Source organism: Quercus suber, unplaced genomic scaffold, assembly GCF_002906115.3.
Source record: "Quercus suber isolate HL8 unplaced genomic scaffold, Cork oak 2.0 scaffold_149, whole genome shotgun sequence".
Lineage (NCBI taxonomy): Eukaryota > Viridiplantae > Streptophyta > Magnoliopsida > Fagales > Fagaceae > Quercus > Quercus suber.
This window is the reverse complement of record NW_027069610.1, coordinates 805,588-827,999: the sequence shown is the minus strand read 5'-3', so window position 1 is coordinate 827,999 and position 22,412 is coordinate 805,588. Positions and strand designations below refer to the sequence as shown.

Genomic DNA, 22,412 nt, shown 5'->3' with positions numbered 1-22,412 from the left:
AACAGCACGAACAATTCTTCTGTTCTGTAGTTTAATCATGAAGATTATCCTTCGTGAAGGTGTTAGTCCCATATCAGATGAGAAAATTTTGCCTCATCCTCGACCAATATCCATGTACACTCTCCAAGCAAGCAAGAGTCACTCCTCAAAGAAACCTAAGAGTGAGCCATCCACACATGCATCTCCATCTGCTCGTGCTACAGTTACTCTTATACAATTAACTGGGACTCCATCGGTTCCCCCTGGATTTCAAACAGCCAAGCAGAGCCACTTAATTGCAAATGTGTTTCATTGGATATCCGATTTAGAACGGCTTCTTCACTCATTTCACAGTTAAACTCAGATGCGACTCATAACTATCGAGACTTAACTGGATACTATACAACAAAAGCTCGAAGATAGCCTTTAGCTATTCCTGACAAAAAAGGGGAGAGCAGCATATAGAAAAGGGGAGATAGGTAGCATACTAAAGGGGGAATTATTATAGTTGTTATATACTCTTGTTTTGTCTGATGTGTTTATTGTTATCTGTCTACTAGTTTTTATCCTGTGTTGATATGTTTTTAATACTTTTGGAAAACTTGTGGTTCACTGGTATAGTTATTTATTTCAGAAGTTATTCAGTATATAATATGATGTTATTCAGCATATTTTACTTTATAAGTTTTTATTTGTACCTGTTACCTTTGTAGGTGTTTAAGGTTCTTAGTTTAAACTTTGTACCCATGTTGCTTTTGTAAGCTTTTAGAATTTGTTTCTATGCATGTTTGTAGACTTTTATGGTCTGTACCATACTTATGCAGCTTGTATGCTTTGTTGTTTTGTACTTCATGCTAAATGTTATGCATTTTCCTTAAGTACTCTCACTCTTACGCCCTTGTAGGATTTTATTCCTAGATGCATATAGTTCATGTATTGTGCATTGGTTGAGCGTTGGTCATTCAAGTGATTTGCTTTGTGCTTATCAGCTTGAATGTCCTGATGTTCATTCCAAGTGAGAATGAACATTGTGATCACTTTCTTACAAGTGATTGCTTGTTTGGTCAAGCCATGGTTTAATACTTTATTCCATTTTTGCTTCATAGCATTTTGCTTATTCCATATGCATTACAAGTTTTCTATATACAATGATCTTATTGTGTTATTGTGTTTCAGGAGATGTTTTGGTTTATGGTTCAAGAGCTTTACAGATTCTAGAGTTAGGTGTGAGTAAGTTTTCCAACTGTTCCCAACTCACGCGTTAAGTTTAGAGTTTGTTTTAGGGTTTTGTCATGGAATAGCCAAAGGGGGAGATTGTAAGGTTGAATTTTAATCAGCCATCTTGTTGGCTTTATTCCGTGCCAAATTTGCTTGTATTTTAGCATTTAGTAATCGTGTATTTAAGTGGAAATCTTGTAAGGATAGTGAGTGAGAAAATGTGAAGAAATACTCAAGATTGTGCAAAGAAACAGGGACTCGCGACTGGATCTCGCGGCTTGCAAGTCGCTAGAAGTTGCTCACGTGCCAAGCATGCCAGAAGTTAAAGAGTCATGCCAGCTGTTGCACTACAGGACAAAAGTCTCAGGTTGGCCAGGCCGTTAGCTCGCGGCTTGAACTCGCAACTCAACCAAGTCGCGAGGCAAAGCCACCAACTTAACCTGTTTGGGAAAAACTGACGTTTCACATTCTATTCTCATCCTAGTATAAATACCCCTCATTCCCACGAAATGTAAAGAGCTTCCAGAGAGAATTTTGAGAGAGAAACCCTAGAGAAAACAAAATTGCCTCATCTCCAATCTTCACCTAAGAGACTCTTCAAATTCCTCTACTCTTTTCCTCTCCATTGATACATCCTTGAGAGGTTCTTGAGCAACTCCTTTTCTCACCATATCCACGTCTATGAGAAGATTCTTTTGGTGTTAAGGGAAGCAGTTTGGAAGGGATCAATGATTATTGGTTGATGCTATGGTTTATAGCGGAATCTAGCAAGCTAGAAAAGAAAAAGGTTCGGCGTAACCTCGTTGGAGGAAGAAGTTTAGAGGGCTTAGGTAACTGGGTAGATTAGGCTTGGAGGGTCTATTGCTGCTCATGTATCCCAACTACATTTTCTAGTAGATTATTGACCGCTTGGAGGGAGGCGAAGAGGTTTTATGCTTCAGTTTCCTCTTCGATAACACATCGCTTGTTGTCCCTATGTTTGCATCTCTATTCCCTTTATCTTTGCCTTTTATTTTCTACTATGGATGTGATTATAATTGGCTTAGATTGTTTATCAATTCTGTGTTTGGCTTATGTTCATGTTCCACACATTAATTGTTTGATAATAAGCTTGAATTGATAATTTGTATTTTGGGGTCTAAACGTTCAAGGGTGTTTTATACACATATTGAACATTCAGGAACATATGTCGTCTAGAATTGGCTAATCCTTTGACAAAACACACTTTACTTGTAATTTGGTAGATCTAGGATGTGTTTAATACTCCAAGGAACAAGAGTTCAAGTCCAAGTGTTAAAACCATGCAAATCTGTCCAAGAATCAAGTGAAAAAATGTTGTATTTTAAAGCTCGACAGTTAACTCAACAGATAGCATCCATCGAGGTTTAAAAGGGATCTTTAGCCGTTGCTCGACAGCTGCTTGATAGATAACCTATCTATTGAGATTTACGAAAATCAGTTTTTCAGATTTGATTTCACACTAAACTGTATATATTTGTTTAGGCTTTCTTTTCTCACAACCCTAAAACATATATAAGGATTATTTTAAGGGCTGTCACAGATGATGCAAGTGGATGCAACTTAATGCAAAAAATTTTCACAAGCATATTGTGACTGGAGACATATGCCCTAGTTCATCTTTCTCTTGAAGAAACTGCTGCATTTATACACCGTAGGGTTTTGTAATCAAGGAGTTTCGTGATCTTCATCGTGTTAATAAATTGAAGAACTTTGCAACCAACATCCTTCTCAAGTTGGTGGTTAGTCACATACTAGGAGCCGTGCATTGAAAAGGAGAGATTGTCACTATAAAACAAGTCCAATTGGGTATTGGAGTAAGAATTTGTCTGTAGGTTGGTATAACGTACTGAGAATCCTTTACTTATAACCGTTTGTTGTGATAATAGTAGATTTTTGGGAGTGATGACCTTAAAATCACTCGGTGGGATTTTTGCCTTGAAGGTTTTCCCCATTCGTAAACAAATCACTGTGTCAACTTTATTTTTTGCTGCATATTAACTTAGTTAGTAATTTGTTTGTGCTACCACACGTATTGCATGTTAATCGGATTAATTAATTAACTTGGCTAATTAATTGGTTAATTCATCATAAGGAGTTAATACATTCTTGGCCTTTCAATATTAGTGAATGTTGCATCCTTAGCTGTTTGTGTTATATCTAGAGTTTCATATCTAAGTTACTACAATACTACTTGTAGCAACTGAAGCTCACAATTTAAGTATATTACATGATGCCAAAACTTATATTATCTTCAAGCTCCCCTTAGCCTTATTGAGTCCTTAACAAAAATTCTTTTATATTGAATTTGATTTTAGAGGAATTATTCAAAATTATTTGAGTTAAACCTCACAAATTATAAAGAAAAAATAAATAACATTACAACATTTTAGTTGATTAATATACAAATAAACTACAAATTTAACATGATAAATCACTATCAGTAATTTAGAAAGCAAAAATTAACAAAATTAAAGTTGTTACCCATTTAACCTAAAACTTTTCATATTCTAAAGTTGGCAAACACCTATTAACAAATAGATATTAATATAAAATATTCAATAATTCCTTCAATATCGCAAGTTGTTCATGCTATAAAAAATTTGAGAGAATAACATCGCAAGCATCTTAACTCTTTCTTGCTTGGAACCTACAAAACACACACACCATATATATATATATATATATCATTATTACAATAGTGATGGAGACAAAACATGCCATTAAAGAAACAACCAATTATGATAGTGTTGGAGGCAAAAAAAAAAAAAAAATTATAAAAAAAAAAAAAAAAAACTAAAGAAGCAAGTGGTTTGGCTAGCATACCAGCTAGTTTATTTATATCAAAAGATATAAAAATCTTACAATCAAATAGAATCCTTCCCAAAAGTAAATAAGTACATGTGGTACATTCATGTAAATAAAATGTTTGTCAAGATGATCAGGTTTGGCAATAAAGAAGACAACAACTATTGATGAGGGTAATCTCCATCTTAAACTTGTGATAATGATAAAGATGCAATGACTAATAATTATGCAGATCTAGCATAATCTTATTTTTATTCAACTACAACAAAATGATGATAATTACCATAAAAAATTATATATAAAAAAGCCTTTTATGATATAGCACATCAAGGGGAATAAATAATAAACAAACCTATGAACCAAAGAAATTGCAGACACATATAAACAGAAGTAGAACACCCACTAAAGTGATTCATTTCCTTAGAAAATGTGGCTCAAGTCACATCAAACCCTAGAATAAAAAATTATGAAGATAAAAAAGACATTGTGACACTTCACAACAAAGGTTGGGTAATAGTGATAATATTTCTCCCTCTGTCCCAATTTGTTATTTAATTCAACCATTACTCCACATTAAAGGAGAAAGAATATGTATACCTTTCTAAATGAACTCCAAATGAAATTGTAAAATGGCAGCTTTATTTTTTTTTTCCCCATGTATGCCACATTCCATATGATACATATGTTTGGAAACCCATTCTTTTAGAGATATGTTAATTAATGTTAGCTACCTGAGGAGTTTCTCTTTCTCTCATACTGTAAAGCAATGTAATATTATTGTACATGCTTCAGCCCAAAAGCAAGACTTTCTTTTCCCTTATTAGTTGGATGGACATTGTTCCATTAGACGTTGATGTTTTTCTTTTTGCTGATTTTCCAGCTTCTTAATCACATTTCAAGCGTAGTCTTTTTCCTCAAAAAAAAAAAAAAAAAAAAAAACTAAACACATAAAGAAACAGAAAAATTTGTGTCTTGTGACTTCTTTTGTTATTCTTTAATGATAAACTTACCTTAATAGCTAATATTCCAGCTTCTTAATCACATTTCAAGCATAGTCTTTTTCCTCAAAAAAAAAAAAAAAAAAAAAAAAAAAACACTAAACACATAAAGAAACAGAAAAATTTGTGTCTTGTGACTTCTTTTGTTATTCTTTAATGATAAACTTACCTTAATAGCTAATTTTCCAGCTTCTTAATCACATTTCAAGCACAGTCTTTTTCCTCAAAAAAAAAAAAAAAAAAAAAAACACTAAACACATAAAGAAACAGAAAAATTTGTGTCTTGTGACTTCTTTTGTTATTCTTTAATAGAAACGTGGAACACTATGAATTTCTACTAGCATATGCTTATGCAAATTTCCAATAGTACTTAAATTTTAAAATTAGAATACATTTTTTTATAATTAAGAAATAAATACGTGGAGGAGTTTAAAATTGATCAATACCAGAATATAATTGATCGAATGCTCTACATCATATATTCAAGAATATATCCTATTTACTTTTTTTTCACTTGAGCTGGATTAATACATAATATTGCATACTAAATCAAATTAAACAACTTCAACACCACCAAAATAAAGAAGAACAATGAAGTGCTAATTTTTTTTTCTTTCTTTGTTGTATATTTGATGCTTTGCACAAAACTCGATATTTCTTTTTTGCTACAAAGGAAATAAGTTGCTATTCTACATAGACACTTATAGCAAAGGATAATGATACTAGCTAGTTCATGAGAATATCATCAACCCCAATTATTATTAGTATTTGAGAATACCAATAGTTCTTCAAATTCAATTTCTATTAGAAATTAGTACAATTTAATTTCATTAGACTATATATTCATGTTGGAACGTAAAAATTGAGCAAATCCACCTTAAACAGAGGCCCAAGAAGGTTAGCATCAAGAACTTCTGATATGTAACTACCAATTTTTGTGGGATTTGTTGGGTTAAGATAGCTTGACTCTGGTTAATTATTCAATTACTCAAGTTGATTAATTAAGATTAATTGCATGTAAAATGTGAAGGCACTAACAAATCACCAAAAATACTAAGTGTAGCGGAAAATAAATTAGACATGGTGATTTGTTGATAAATGGGGAAAACCTCGCAAGACAAAAACCCCACTAAGTGATTTTAATGTCACCACTCCCAAGAATCCAGTAATCAATAATCAAGTAGTTACAAGTATAAGGAATCTTACCAACTACCCTGGCTTATCCCGAAATTAATACCAACCTATAGTTGAACCTTTGCTCCAATACCCAATTGGACTTGATCTTGTAGTAGCCTTTTTTCCTTTGATGCATAAACCTCTGATTTGTGACTAACCCTTTGTACAGATCCTAGTATGTGACTAACTTCAGCAACTTGAATAGATGTTGTTGGCTGCAAAGTTCTTCACTTCATCAACAATGAAGATTGGAAAGCACTTGTTTACAAAACCCTATGGCATACAAACACTGTAGCTTCACACAGAGAAAATAAGTCTTTTGGCTTCTATATCCGTATGTGATAGCTCTTAAAATAAGCCTTATATATATTTAAGGTTGTGAGAAAAGCAACCCTGAAAAAATACTCAAGACTAGGCCAAATTTTAGATATGGAAATTCTAAAATCGTAATTCTCGATAGATCGAGCTGCTGTCAAGCTATCTATTGAGTTTCACATTAAGCCTCAATAGCAGGCATCTATCGAGACTTAATGAACAGTTTTTCTTCACTTGTTTCTTAGACCAATCTTTATGTCTTTAATACTTGACTTGAACAATATATTTCTTGAAGTATTAAACCTATCTTAAATCTACCTAATTACAACTAAAGTGTATTTTGTCAAAAGATTAGCCAATTACAATAAAATATGACCTTAACAGGATTCACGACGCTAAAGAACTTAATAACATATCACTGGTAAATTTTAATTATTTCAACCATCCCATACAAATAAAGAAAGCAATAAAAATTCTCACCAACAGCTATGAGTTGTAATACAAATTCTGGTCATCAATAGCCGTGAGTTGCAATACAAATTTCTAGTAATTCACTCCACACTTGAGTGATACTTATGCAACAACAATACAAATTCTCAATGTCAATGATACTCTGCATGAACTGTTCAACCTCTTTCATTAAACAATATCTACATAAACTGTTAAGCCTCTCTCACTTGTAGTTTCTACTTTAGTAGAAAATTCTTTTCCAATGTCAAGAATTCTCTACATATCATCAACTTTGGAGCCAAATATTCTTTTGGTTACCTAAACTATTCGGCCAGCAATGGAATATCCATATGAAGCAATAGGCATGTAATCGACTTATTTATATCCATGTGATGGCCCAGAGTACAATTAAATACAATAAAAGATAATAAAAGGAATTTTAAATTGATTCCAATGATGAAGGAGGGATTCACTTAAATGAGGAGACCAAGAAAAAAGGAGAACTATCATGTTTTGAGTATAGTATTGAATTTTAAACTTTATAATTCAATTCGCTAACTACTAAACACCTTACCAAATTGAATTTCTGTAGGTACGGATTACACCAGTCAATTGAATTTCTGTAGGAATGGATACTACTAAAACTCTATCATTCAATTTTCTAACTATTAAAACTCTATCATATGAATACTACTAAAACTCTATCACACGGAGTAAAAAATATAAACCAATAATGTTACAGTCTCAAACATTTAAAAAAAAAAAAAAAAAACTCAAATCAATTTTAAACATAGAAACAAACAATCATATGTCAATACAAATACCCAACCTGAATGCATAAAACCCCATTTATGACCCACAACACAAAAGAGGTAGTAACAAATTTAAAAAAGAAAGAAAAAAAAAGCAATAAAACTATTAATCTAATTCTTACATTGAACTATTATGCAAGACAGTCACAAGAATAGAGGTCAAGAGCAATTGGGATTTGGAGATACTTGAACTGAATCATCCAGCTTTTCAGTATTAATATAGTGTGAGGAGAGGAAGAGATGAAAGAGTTAGAAAGCCAAAGTCTGGCGTTAGGAAGTTGAAGGGTCGCTGTTTAAGATTGTAATTGTGGAACACAAAGGGTTGTCGTTTGAAATTGTAACTGTGGAACACAAAGGGTTGTCGTCTAAAATTGTAATTGTGAAAGAGATAAAGTTGGGAATTATTTTCTTTTTATTAGTGTATGTGCAAGTTGGATTTGAGCTTATATAGGAGAATAAAATAAGTTATCTAACAATACATCTACATGAGAAAGCTTGAAAAGATGCTAGTTTTGAAATAACACTCAAAAAAGAAGAAGAAAGTGATAGTAAGAACATGGAAAGACATAATATGTACGTGGAAAACCCTAAAAAGGGATGAAAAACCATGGTTTGAGAAAGAATGGAATGTTCTTGCTCTGCTCAGATTGTATTATGTGTGAAAAGAGGTCAATCTTGTATGATAAGGGTGTTATTCCTTCCTATCTTATCAACTTTCTACTCTCTTCTTCAAATAACTACTTGGGTTCTTGCCTAAAACTCTAGCTACATGTCCTTCTTATAATCTGAGGAATATGGCTGAGTACAAAGACAGGTGTCAAGTCATTATTTCTCTATTTTGGACATTTTCACAACTGTGATATTATCTACTGACTAGAGGATAGAAATTGCACCAATGTTGTACTGAGGCTCGTGGGTAGGTGACTTTGCCGCTGCTTAGGAAACAAGTCCTGAACATTGAGAGGGACATCAAGAGTACTGTGATTAATACATGTGTCTTTGAGTTGGTCTAACATGCATTCACCCAATAAAGGGTGTCCTCATAGTTTGTGACCTTATAAAGTCACTATCTCCCTTTTTGTGAGTGCTTGAGTACCATGTCAGGTGCAAATCTTAGTTCTTTCCCAAGGCAGTCACGCCTTTAGCACGTATCAAGAACAAGATCCCTTAGCCAACGCTTCATCTTCCTTTGCTCATAGCTGTTCCACGTGTAAGGTCCAGATTCCACCACATATGCATTCTCCCATGCCTTAGTGGTGATATGTACAATTAGTATTTTTAAATTTAGTAAAACTATTTTTAAATTGTAGGACAAATTCAGGAAAAAGAACAGTAATGACATGACTGCTGATGTAGTTCAACCTAAGCGTAGTAACATTTGTTAGGACATATGTATTTTCACTTGTTAAGAACATATGTCACTTATTTATGTAAATTGGCCAAATCCTTTGACAAAACGCACTCTACTTGTAATTGGGTAGTTCTAGGTGTTTTTAATACTTCAGGAAACAAGGTTTCAAGGTCAAGTATTGAAGTCATCAAGTTTGTCCAAGAAAAAGCAAGCTGAAGTGCAAATTCATTAAATCTCGACACCTACTCAATAGCTACCTCGACACTTGCTATCTGTCGAGATTTATAATTTCAGATTTTCTGATCTGATTTTCTTGGGATCTGTGAATATGCTTTTGTGCCTTCTTTTCTCCAAACCCTAAACATATAAAAGGATTGTTTTAAGAGCTGTCAAGTGGTACACAAGTTGGAAAAGCATTGAGCAATCTTTGTTCAAGCAAATTGTGATCAAAGATGAAGTTCTTGACCTAGTTTATCTTTTTTGAAGAAGTTGCTGGGTATTTGCACCAAAGGGTTTTGTGACCAAGCGTCTTCCTGATCTTCATCGTGTAGGATGAACTGAAGAACTTTGCAGCCAACCTCTCCTCCTTAGTTGGTGTTTTGAAGTCACGTACTGGGATCCACGCATTGGTTAGTCATGTACTTGGGAGTCGTGCATTAAAGGTGAAAATTGTCACTACAGATCAAGTCCAATTGGGTATTTGGATAAGGGTTCAATTGTAGGTTGGTAAGGTACTTGAGATTACTTTACTTGTAACCGCTTGATTTGATAATAGTGGAGTTTCGGGAGTGGTGACCTAAAAATCACCCGGTGGGGTTTTCGCCGCGAGGTTTTTCCCCATTCGTAAACAAATCACCGTGTCATTTAATTTCCACTGCATATTTAGTTTTTGGTGATTTGTTTGTGCTTCCACGCAATTGTATGATAAATTGATTAATTAATAACTTGGCTAATTAATTAATTGGTTTAATCAGAAGGGGTCATTCAGTTTGTGGCCTATCAAGTGCTATCAGAGCGGGCACACTCTGATTAGGTTTAATCTTTGCTGTGTTGATCCATTGACCCCTGTTTGTCATGGATAAAGGACAGTCATTAATCATACCTCCTTTATTTGATGACACTAACTATGCATACTGGAAAGTACGCATGAGAGCTTTCTTGCAGTCCTTAGATGAGAAGGTGTGGCAAGTTGTAGAGATTGGCTGGACTAAGCCAAAAGAAGAACTGGCCAATTGGGATGACGCAAAAATCAAGGCGGCTAACTTCAACAGCAAAGCGTTAAATGCCCTATTTAGCGCAATCACCAATGAGGAGTTCAAGAAGATATCCTCAACTGAAACTGCTAAGGAGGCTTGAACCATCCTCCAGACAACCTATGAAGGAACAAAGGCTGTCAAAGATTCAAAACTTCAGAGGCTCATTACAAGCTTTGAAGAAATTAAGATGGAGGAGGATGAGCCATTTGATGAGTTCTATGCCAAGCTCAAGGACATAGTGAACTCAGCCTTTAATCTTGAAGAAACCATCCCTGAACCTAAGGTTGTAAGGAAGGTGCTCAGATCTCTACCTGAGAGATTCCATGCCAAGATTACGGCAATAGAAGAATCAAAGGATATTGACAAAATTCCTTTAACTGAGCTGGTTGGAAACTTGCAGACCTACGATCTAGGACTATCTAGGATTGGCAAAACGAGTAAAGGCAAGAGCATGGCCTTGAAGGCAAAGAGCAGTGATACAGATGAGTCTTCCGATGATGAAGATTCCAAGATGAAGTCCTACATTACAAGGTAGTTCAAGAAGTTTATGAAGAATGCCAATGGGAGGAACTTCGACAAGGACCGCAGACAATCCAGTTCTTCTCAATTTAAGAGTTAAGACAAAGGGAAGAAGGATACTAAGGACAGCGGTCAGTACACTGTTCAGGCTGGACCAAAGTGCTTTGGATGTCATGGATTCGGTCACATGAAGTATGAATGCTCGATATATCTCAAGAGCATTGGGAAGAGTAAGGCACTTGCTGCAACTTTGAGTGACACTGAGCTTGAAGATGATTCCGACAATGAGGATGATGGAATCTTAAATGCCTTCACTACCACAGTCAATCCTACTAAAGGGATTGTTGAAGAAGTGGATGAAGAAGAAGAACTGGTGGAGTCCAAATTTGAGAAAATGGATGATCAAGATGATATCCATTCAGCCTATAAGAAGCTTTACAAACTCTCTGAGAAGCATGAGAAATTGTATAGGCTGGAAACCAAGAAGCTCAGTGATGTGGAACTTGATCGTGAAGAGTTGTCCACAAAGTTTGATGAGGCGAATCAAAATATTGGAGTACTGAGGTTTGAGAACAACTTTTTGGCTGAGAAGACCAAGAAGCTTGAAGTAGAGCTGTCTCAAGTCAGAGCTCAATTGGAGAGAACTTCAAGTGCAAAGCTTGAAGAGATGTTGAGCAATCAGAAAACTGCTTCGGATCGAACAGGCTTAGGGTATGGTCTTTCTTTCTCTAATACTGCTTCTACTAGTAATACTGTTTTTGTTTCTCCTGCTAATGACACTGAAATTGAGAACACTGATGTTAAAACTGATTTAGCTAGTGAGAACTTAGACAAGGGTAAATCTATCTTTGGAGCACCCCCTAATCAAGATAAGAAAGATGCTAAAAATCCTAGGGCTAAGAAGGCTAACTCTCAAAAGCCTAAACAAAAGAAGCAGCATCTCTGTTATTATTGTGGAGCTGCTGGTCATACTTGACCAAATTGCTATAAGTGCCTAACCATTCAATAGAGCAACGGCATTATAGCATCTGGAAGCCAAAATCAGTTTCAATCCTCTCTTGCTCCTCTTGGAGATCTTTTGAAAGCCCTCATGTTCCTTTCGAACTTGAACGGTTTCAATTCTTCTCCCTCACCGCCGATTCAAGGGTTTAATCAAAGGAAAGGTTCTTCCAAGGTGTGGAAGAAAAAGGACTCTAAGTGATTTCATCACTTTCTTTTCCCTTCTTGCTTTTCTTGTTTGTTGCATTGCTTGTGTGTTTTGCATTTTTTTTTAGTCAGTCTAGTTTTATGCTTTGTTTTGTTTAACATGTTTTTGTGTGTTTCCTTTCAGTTTTGTTTACTTTTGCTTTTAATATAAAAATTAAAAAAAAATTGAAAATCAGAAAAATACAAAAATAGTGTGTGTTTTGTGTACTTTGATACTTGTGTACCTTGGATGGCCATTGAAACAAAATTTCTAAACTTTGTATTTCTTGTAACTTAGATGAGCATCTCTATGCACAACTAAGCAAGTGAGCTTTGTGGCTCTTGTTTGTGATAAGTAAGATTAAGTTATCTCTTAAACTTAACACTCGTATCACTCTTTTTGACGGGTAGGACTAGAAAATCCTAAGAGAAAGGCATAAATAACCATCTCACCACTGTTGCCCGCCAATCATAATAAGACACCTGTATGCTTCGACATAGCAAAAGTGCAGTGTCAAAGACATTTGTATGCTTCAGCATATCAAAACTGCGATGTCAAATGCTTAACATCTTGGGTATTTCTTTTCTCTCTTTTTATGCCCATGTATGATATGCTAAAAAATAAAAGAAAATATGCAAAGAAAATAAAAAGCAAAAAGATTAAAATGTTTTAAATATGATTGCAAGCATGTTTTCTATGAGATGTGGGAGTTATAGGATGTACCTTAAAGGTGATAGTCCCCATCAAACAGTTATGATTGTGTGTGAGTTAAAGTTATTTTCTCATATCTCAGATCGTCATAACATGTATACACATATGCAATCTTGCGATATTTTTCACACATAACATGCAATATTCTTTGCTACTTTTGATACATGTGCAGGTACAATGTGATTTGGCCATCACAAGTGTTTACATGTGCTGATGTATGCTCACTAAAATGTCTTGACTTGTTTTTGAAAAATAAAATTGGTTAGACTTGTGCTTAATTCTTTGTTGAGAGATGATTTTGAGAGCTTTATATGTTATTTGGATCAATGATTGAGATGTTTGTTGGATTGCATTCATGGCTGTGTTTTTCAATTCTCGAAAAATTGCTTTTATTTGCTGGCTCGACACCTTCTCGATACCTGGTTATCTGTCGAGCTTCTCAAGCCTTTTTCTTATCGCAATCTCGACACCTCTTCGACACCTGATGGATCGATCGAGAAAGTTCTTGTCTCCTCGATACCTCCTCGATACCTGGTCGATCAATCGAGCTTTTGTTCTTTGAAACTGGTTCTTATTCCTCGACACCTTTCGATACCTGCAGCTGTCGACAGCCATTTCCTTGACACCTCTTCGACAGCTTCTTTGATACCTCTCGATACCTCAGCTGTCGAGAATTACTGAAGCTTCTATTTAAGGATCTGTCGCGATCTGCACTTCATTTTCTTGTTCTCTATCGATCTGCCCGCGGCTGTTCATCTCCCCAACCTCTTTTTCTCACTTAAATCCTTAAACCCACTTGATTTTCAGTCTTCCCTTGGTTTCTATCACTTGGTAAGATCTTATTTCCCTTCCTTTCTCATGCATTTCATGTTTTGAAACTGAGGTTTTGAGATTTTTGAAAATTTTTGGGGTTTTTCGAAATTGATGAGTTTTTCTTGAAATTTTGGTTTGGGTTTTCACTTAAACGTTTTCAAAATGTCATACATTGCATTTCATGTACATTAGAATGATATTTACATGCATTTAGATGTGTGCTCTATGTCTGTGTGCTGGTAGGATTGGATTGGGCTGAGTCCATGATGTTTTTCAATTTGCATGTCACATGTTCATGCATTCCCATGCATACGTACTTCTTGTTCAATATATTTGATATATGTGAACTGTGTTGGGTCTTTTTTTATTGTCTCTCTCTCTCTCTATCTCTTTCTCATTCTTTTACATTAGTAGTGTCTATGGCACCCAAACGTAAATCCACTCCGACTCGGAACCCTCTACGTTCTGGAGCTTCCTCTTCCTCTGATTCTGCTCCTCTTAACCTTCGGTTCCGTGATGGAGATGCCCACAAGGCATTTTTGGAGAACTTTTCTCGACGAGGTGTTCATTCGGAATGCCAAGTCATTTTAGCGGACTTCGTCGACACTGACCTTCCCTCTGTCATTCACAGTAGGGGATGGGAGTCACTGTGTGACGTCCCGGTCACTTGTCCTCTCGTGCTGATTCAGGAGTTTTACTCCAACATGCACGGGATAGATCGTTCAGTACCTCTTTTTTTCACTCACGTTCAAGGTATGCGCATCCTTGTCACACCGCAGCTCGTTGCGGATGTGCTTAGGGTTTTCCTGACTATCCTTCTTGTGAGCGTCTGAGGACTGTGTCCAAAGATGAGCTCATTTCTGCCTTTTGTCAGTGCCCTGCTGATTGGGGTGAGTATCAATACACATCATGTAGACCTTTTGCTAAAGGTCCTAGATTCCTAAACATGGTGATGACGTTTGTACTCCATCCACTCTCTCACTACAACTCCATCACAAAGCCTCGTGCTTGATTTTTGTTATCTATTTTAGAGCATCTTACTATAGATTTTCCCTCTCATTTTATCTTTTCTATCATAGATGTTCATCTAGATTTGGCGTCTCGTGATAAGCTCATCTTTCCTTCTACTATCACAAGGATTTTACGCCATTTTTCTATTCCCTTTCCTGTGTCTGACCACTTTACATACATCTGTACCATAGATGCCGCTACCGTAAAACATAGTGAGGCTCAGTTTAGTTCGAGACAGACGGATTCCACTCCTCCCTTCCGTTCAGCTCCATCCAGATCTGCTTTACCTACATCTGCTCCTTCTTCCTCTATGGGCGATGTATCTCTTGGAGACATCATGGCGCAGCTGTAGCGCATGGATGCTCGCCTCGATACACTCTCCTCCGAGTTGTATCAGGTGAATGTTCGTGTTGGTCGTATTGCACAACAGCAGGCGACCATGGGTGGTTTTACTCCAGAGGCTACTCCTTCATCACCTTCTCCAGCGGCTTCAGATTCTGAGGATGGTGATGATGATAACGCTTCGGATGATGATGATAGAGATGCTAGCTCCACTGATGAGATATCTACATGACACTCTACCATTTGTCATTCGTGACAAAAAGGGTGAGTAGTTTTGGGTTATGAGAGTAGTCATCTTAGGGGGAGAGTTAGTATAGGACATTTTTGATAGGGGGAGTGTTGATATTTTTAAGGGATATAGTGAGGTTTTGATGTATCTTTTCCTTTCTATTCTTTATAGATACATTGATTTTGTATATGAGGTCTTTTGACCAGTTTTACATATACTGTACTTATTTTCTCTATATATGGATGTATGTTTCTTTCACCTCTCTCTCCATGTGTTGTTTCTTCTCTATCTTTATACACATGTTCTTTATACTTGTATGCAATCTATTATTTCTGTTTCACACAAGATGCCTTGATGAGTTTTGTTTAAAGTGTTTCAGGAATACAGATTGTCAAAGTCTACTTGCCATAAATTTCTTCTTGCAAAGTTTTTCAAGAGTTTGTGTTAGGATAGATTTTATTGTACTCAACAAGTGAATATGAGTTTAGTGATTTATGACTTCTCTCATATGTTCATTTGTTTGTTGTGGTTTTATCACGGATTGCCAAAGGGGGAGATTGTTAGGACATATGTGTTTTCACTTGTTAAGAACATATGTCACTTATTTATCTAAATTGGCCAAATCCTTTGACAAAACGCACTCTACTTGTAATTGGGTAGTTCTAGGTGTTTTTAATACTTCAAGAAACAAGGTTTCAAGGTCAAATATTGAAGTTATCAAGTCTGTCCAAGAAAAAGCAAGCTAAAGTGCAAATTCATTAAATCTCGACACCTGCTCGATAGCTACCTCGACACCTGCTATCTATCGAGATTTATAATTTCAGATTTTCTGATCTGATTTTCTTGGGATCCGTGAATATGCTTTTGGGCCTTCTTTTCTCCAAACCCTAAACATATAAAAGGATTGTTTTAAGAGCCGTCAAGTGGTACACAAGTTGCAAAAGCATTGAGCAATCTTTGTTCAAGCAAATTGTGATCAAAGACGAAGTTCTTGACCTAGTTCATATTCTCTGAAGAAGTTGCTGTGTATTTGCACCAAAGGGTTTTGTGACCAAGCATCTTCTTGATCTTCATTGTGTAGGATGAACTAAAGAACTTTGCAGCCAACCTCTCCTCTTTAGTTGGTGTTTTGAAGTCGCGTACTGGGATTCGCGCATTGGTTAGTCATGTACTTGGGAGCCGAGCATCAAAGGTGAAAATTGTCACTACAGATCAAGTCCAATTGGGTATTGGGGTAAGAGTTCAATGTAGGTTGGTAAGGTACTTGGGATTCCTTTACTTGTAACCGCTTGATTTGATAATAATGGAGTTTCGAGAGTGGTGACCTGAAAATCACCCGGTGGAGTTTTTGTCGCGAGGTTTTTTCCCATTCGTAAACAAATCACCGTGTCATTTAATTTCCGCTGCATATTTAATTTTTGGTGATTTGTTTGTGCTTCCACGCAATTGCTTGATAAATTGATTAATTAATAACTTGGCTAATTAATTAATTGGTTTAATCACAAGGGGTCATTAACTTTGTAGCCTATCAATATTAAATGCTACGCTTCAATTTATAGATTTATATAGATATAGATGTTATTAGAAATATGGTACTAAACACATTTTTCCCATTATGAGTACTTTAAATACGTATTTTTACAATACTTTTTAAACCATATTTTTTTTTTATCATTTTGAACAATAATATTTGAAAGTTACTCTACGTTGTAAACCCTTTTTATTTAGCTAAAATAAATAATTGTGAACCCTTTTTATACATACTGACGAGAGAACTCATATTAGGTTTGCTTCCACAACTGGGCCAATTTGGCTAATGCAACATAAGAGGAACCACCTTCTTTCTGGACTACCATAGCTTCATCGCTGAAGCCCAAAACTCTCTCTCTCACCTCTCCCACCTTTTGACTAAAATAACTCCCTCACTCGCTTTTCCAACTCTTCTGTACTCACCAACCCATCTTCCGTCTCCTTCAAACCTAATGCCACCTTCATCACCAAAAACACCCTATTCAACCTTTGCTCCGCATCCAATGGCCATGCAACCATTGGCACACCAACACTGATTGCTTCAAGCACTAAGTTCCACCCACAGTGAGTCACGAACCCATCTATCGAGTCATGACTCAGCACTTCCACTTGTGGAGCCCATTGTTTCACCACAAACCCCTTATCCTTTGTCCTTTCCAAGAAACCTTTTGGCAATAATTCATCCAAGTTTGGCTCTTTCTCATTATGTGGCGGTGGATTTCTTACTACCCACAAGAACCTTTGACTACTATTTTCTAACCCGATCGCCATTTCTTTCAACTGTTTCGCTGCGAACAATCCTATGCTTCCAAAAGATAGAAACACAAAACTTCGACTCGGTTGCGAGTTTAGCCATTTCAAACACTCGTGCTCATCTCCATCGTGATTGCTGCTTGATATCAATGGTCCAATACAAAATATTGGGGGAGTTACTCCATCTGGGACACATAGTCCATCCGACATTGCCTTAATAGCTTTTGTTTCGAGTGAGTCAAACATGTTTAGAAGAATTCCATTTAATTTTGCCATGTGGGTCGCTGTGTTTAAGAAATACTCATAAATATTCTGACATACCTCCTGGCATGTCTGAAGCTGGGATAGGCGATATGCTAGGACTATCAATAAGCATGTTACTGAGATCTTTGAAGCTTTTATTTATCCACGTTTTTATGCAAGGTGGGCATGTATAGAAATAAAGCTAGACCATTTGCGCCAGAGGTAAAGAAATAGTAAGTGGGGATGTCAAGGTTTGAGGCCACTTCGAAAGCAGCATCACAGAAGAAATCAATGATAAAGGCTTTAAGTTTGGAGGTTTGGGAAATAGTTTTCAGGGTTTGGTGGAGATTTGGATTGTTGAGGCGTGGGATTAAGAAGCTGAGTTCTACAGGGGAAGCAGTACTGCGTGGAATTTCAGGGATGGGGGGTAGGCGTTGGAATGTGATAGATGGGGTGGTGGAATTGACTGTGGTGATGTATTGGTTGGTAGAGCTTGCTCCATAATTTGGTGCGGTGGAGTCAGTATTTTTGTTTGGTTCGCTTAAGATGAGGATTGTGATGGAGAAAGAAGGATGTTGAGTATGTGCTTGCCAAGCTCTACCATGGAGATCAGATGGCCTCTACCTGGAAAAGGGTACAGAACTATGACATCCTCCATTGTCCCAAAGAAAGAGAAGAATAAGTTGGTGCCTCTAGTGTTTCCAACGAATATGAAGGTTGATCCAGTGGTTTAAGTTCACACAGATTTTAACATAGCACTAGTTACTCCAAACACAATAGACATGAAAAGGCTACAGATAAGAACAGAAAATAAGAAAGATCCCGATAGAGAAAATAGAGAGAATGGTAGATGGGAAATAGACACCCACAAACTCCACACTGATAAAATCGGAATGAGAATTAAAAACTATATATAGACTACATACACCGCCTCTCCAATATAACAGATTTAAATATCAATTACTCTCGTCACAATTTATGGTTATATTAAAATTGTGAAATAATTGTGAATGGTAGTAGCTAGGATTGCTCAAATATTTCTTACTAGTTCCTTAAAAAAAAAGGATGGCTCAAATTGACAATAACAATACAGGACTCACATTCCCAAATAATAGTCAACTTAAATTTTAGGCATCTCACATGTGGGTAAGATTTAATTTTCCAATAATTTTTATGGACAAGATCTATCCACACACACCATCTTCAAGTATGTTAGGACATATGTGAATCATGTTAGGAACATATGTCACTATTTTATGTAATTGACTAATCTTTTGACAAAACACACTTTACATGTATTTAGGTAGATCTAGGATGTATTTAATACTTCAAGGAACAAGAATTCAAGTCTAGTATTGAAGCAATGCGAATCTGTCCAAGAAACAAGTGAAGGAGTGCTGATTTTTTGAAACTCGACAGCTACTCGACACCTCTCGACAGCTAGGCTATCTATCGAGATCTTCAACTGTTTCTTATCACAATCTCGACACCTCTCGACAGTTGGTAGATCGATCAAGAAAGCTCTTGTCCCCTCAACACCTCCTCGATTGATCGAGAATTACTAAGCATTACAAAATTCAGATTTCCAGATCTGATTTTCGACCCATGCTGACATGTATGTGTAGGGTTTCTTTTCTCACAACCCTAGACCTATATAAGGCTTATTTTAGAGGGCGTCACATAAGAAAATACAAGGAGAACATATGCAAAAGGTGACCGATGCCTTATTCTCTCTGAAAGAAGCTACTGCATCCTTTGTGTCTTAGGGTTTTGTAACCAAGTGCTTCTTGATTGTCATTGTTGATGAACTGAAAAAATTTGCAACCAACAACCTTCTCAAGTTGGTGAGTGAGTCACATACTGGGAGCTGTGCATCTTTGGTTAGTCACGTACTGGGATTCGTGCATAAAAAAGAGTGGCGTTCATATATTGAAGAGTTCAGAAGTTTTGAAGCAATAGAATGTTTCTGCTGTAAGTTCATCTACGGGGATTGTAGAGTCTGAGAATAAAGGTTTTGTACTAGATCTGAAACTTCTCTTTACTGTAGTAGATTGCTTTTCAGGAAGGTTTCCTCCCAAGTGTTTTTACTGTGAAACTAGTTTGTTTCATTGCTTTTCTTGGGTCATCATATCTTGTCTTATTTATTTTTCTGTTACATGATTTTGACATGATATTGATGTTTGTTTGTTTTAATAAGTTTTATTCATAATAAATCTAATTAACAACTTGGGTTTAAAACTTGTTAATTCTATCAACCGGGGTCTAATTTTTCCAACAAATGGTATCAGAGCGGGTTCACTTTGATTGGATTAATTTCCTAAGTGTGATCTTTGACTCCTGTTGTCATGGATCGTAGACAATCTTTTTTGATTCCTCATTTATTTGATAGAACTAATTATGCGTACTGAAAAGTTCGTATGAAAGTTTTTTTGTAGGCTCTAGGTGAACAAGTATGGCAAACTGTTGAAGTTGGCTAGATTAAGCCACAAGAAGCGCCGGTGGATTGGGATGATGCAACAATCATAGCGGCAAATTTCAACAGTAGGGCCTTAAATGCTTTGTTTTGTGGGGTGATCAATGAGGAATTCAAGAAAATATCATCCACAGAAGTTACTAAGGAAGCATGGACCATTCTTGAGACCACCTATGAAGGTATCAAGGCAGTAAAGACTGTGAAACTTCAAAGACTCACTAGTAGTTTTGAAAAAATAGGGATGGAAGAGGATGAGACCTTTGATGAGTTCTATGCTAAACTCAAGGATATTGTGAATTCTGCCTTCAACCTTGGAGAATCTATAACATAATCAAAGATTGTTAGAAAAATCCTTAGGTCCTTACCTAAAAGATTCCATGCTAAGATCATTGCCATTGAAAAAGTAAAGGACATTGATCACATTCCTTTGACTAAGCTTGTAGGAAACCTTCAAACCTATGAGATGAGATTAGATTTAATGAGAAAAATGGAAAGAGTAGAAACTTGGCTCTTAAAGATATAGAGGAAGAGACTGAGGACTCTGAAGATGAAGATGAGGATGAGGATAAGGATGAGGATCTAACCTTTATAACTGTTAAGATTATCAAGCTTCTTCAATTTAGGAAAAAGGATAAGGGTAAACCTCCAAGGAAATATAAATCCTCTAGGAAGGGCAAGAATGAGAAACCCCTCATCCAATGCCATGAGTGTAAAGGTTTTGGTCATATAAAGATAGAGTGCACAAACTACCTCATGAAGGAAAAGACTAAGGAGTCAAAAAATAAAGGGTTGGTTACTACTTGGAGTGATACTGAGAATGACTCTTCCGATGAGTATATGGAGGAATGTCGTCACATTACGACCTTTGTTGCTTCAATTGATAAGGTAATTGTGGAGAGTGCTAGTGATAGTGAGGATTTTTCTGATGATGAAGTATCCAAGAAGTTGACCATTTAGGAAGCCTATGATAAACTATGCACTTAATTTATAAAATCTAAAAAGACTTCTCATCTTTGTAAAAAGAGCTTAATGAGGTAAAAACTGAAAAAAAAAAAAGAAAAAAAAGAAAAAAGAAAAAAAAAAGAGTGAAACAAGTTGAAATGACATCTATATACATGTGTTTCTAATGTGTTCATGAAATGCATAATAATGACCCTTCAGAAGTTTACATGTGTTCATGTATGCTCACTAAACTGTCTTGACTTGTTTTTAAAATATAAAATTGGTTAGACTTGTTTAGTGTGTGTGTGTGTGTGTTTTGGGATTTTTGATTTTTCTTGTTAAGAGATTTGTTTTTCACATGTTTTGCATCTTTCTATTATCTTGTCATCCATAGCATCTTGTTTCTTTACATTCATGCATTTATATGGATTTCTTGTGCCCCTTTCATCATCCTTGATCATCTTTATGTTTCTCGGGTGAGGCTTTCTAGTTTCTTATACCCTTTTGTCAATCATGATAAAAGGAGAGAAATTGTGGAGACTTTGTGATTTTTTTTAAGATTCTACATGTTAAGGGGAGAAATACATTCCTTTGTAAGGGGGAGATGTGTTTCATCTTGTTAGGGAGCTGCTTACCTCCTTTTTCTTGTACACTGGTCTGGTGACTATTATTGACATACATTGTACTTATTTTCTTTATATGTTGATGTATGTTTCTTTCACCTACCCTTACATGTGTTGTTTCTTTACTCTCTTTATGCACATGCTTCTTATTACGTGTATGCAATCTATTATTTCTATTTCACACAAAGATGCATTGATGAGTTTTGTTTAAAGTGTTTCAGAAATACAAGTTGTCAAAGTCTATTTACCATAAACTCGCTTCTTGCAAATTTTTTCAAGAGTTTGTGTTAGGATAGATTTTATTGTATACAACAAGTGAATATGAGTTGAGTGATTTATGACTTCTCTTATATGTTCATTTGTTTGTTGTGATTTTGTCACGGATTGCCAAAGGGGGAGAATGTTAGGACATATGTGGATCATGTTAGGAACATATGTCACTATTTTATGTAATTAGCTAATCCTTTGATAAAACGCGTTTTACTTGTATTTGGGTAGATTTAGGATGTATTTAATACTTCAAGGAACAAGAGTTTAAGTTTAGTATTGAAGCCATGCAAATCTGTCTAAGAAACAATTGAAGGAGTGCTGATTTTTTGAAACTCGACAGCTGCTCGACACCTCTCGATAGCTAGGCTATCTATCGAGATCTTCAA

The 22,412-nt window shown here is 35.9% G+C and overlaps 1 pseudogene; it reads right to left on the bottom strand.

The window, feature by feature from the left end:
• Positions 1-16,973: 16,973 nt before the first annotated feature.
• Positions 16,974-18,376, bottom strand: LOC112007207 (anthocyanidin 5,3-O-glucosyltransferase-like; annotated as a pseudogene).
• Positions 18,377-22,412: the final 4,036 nt, after the last annotated feature.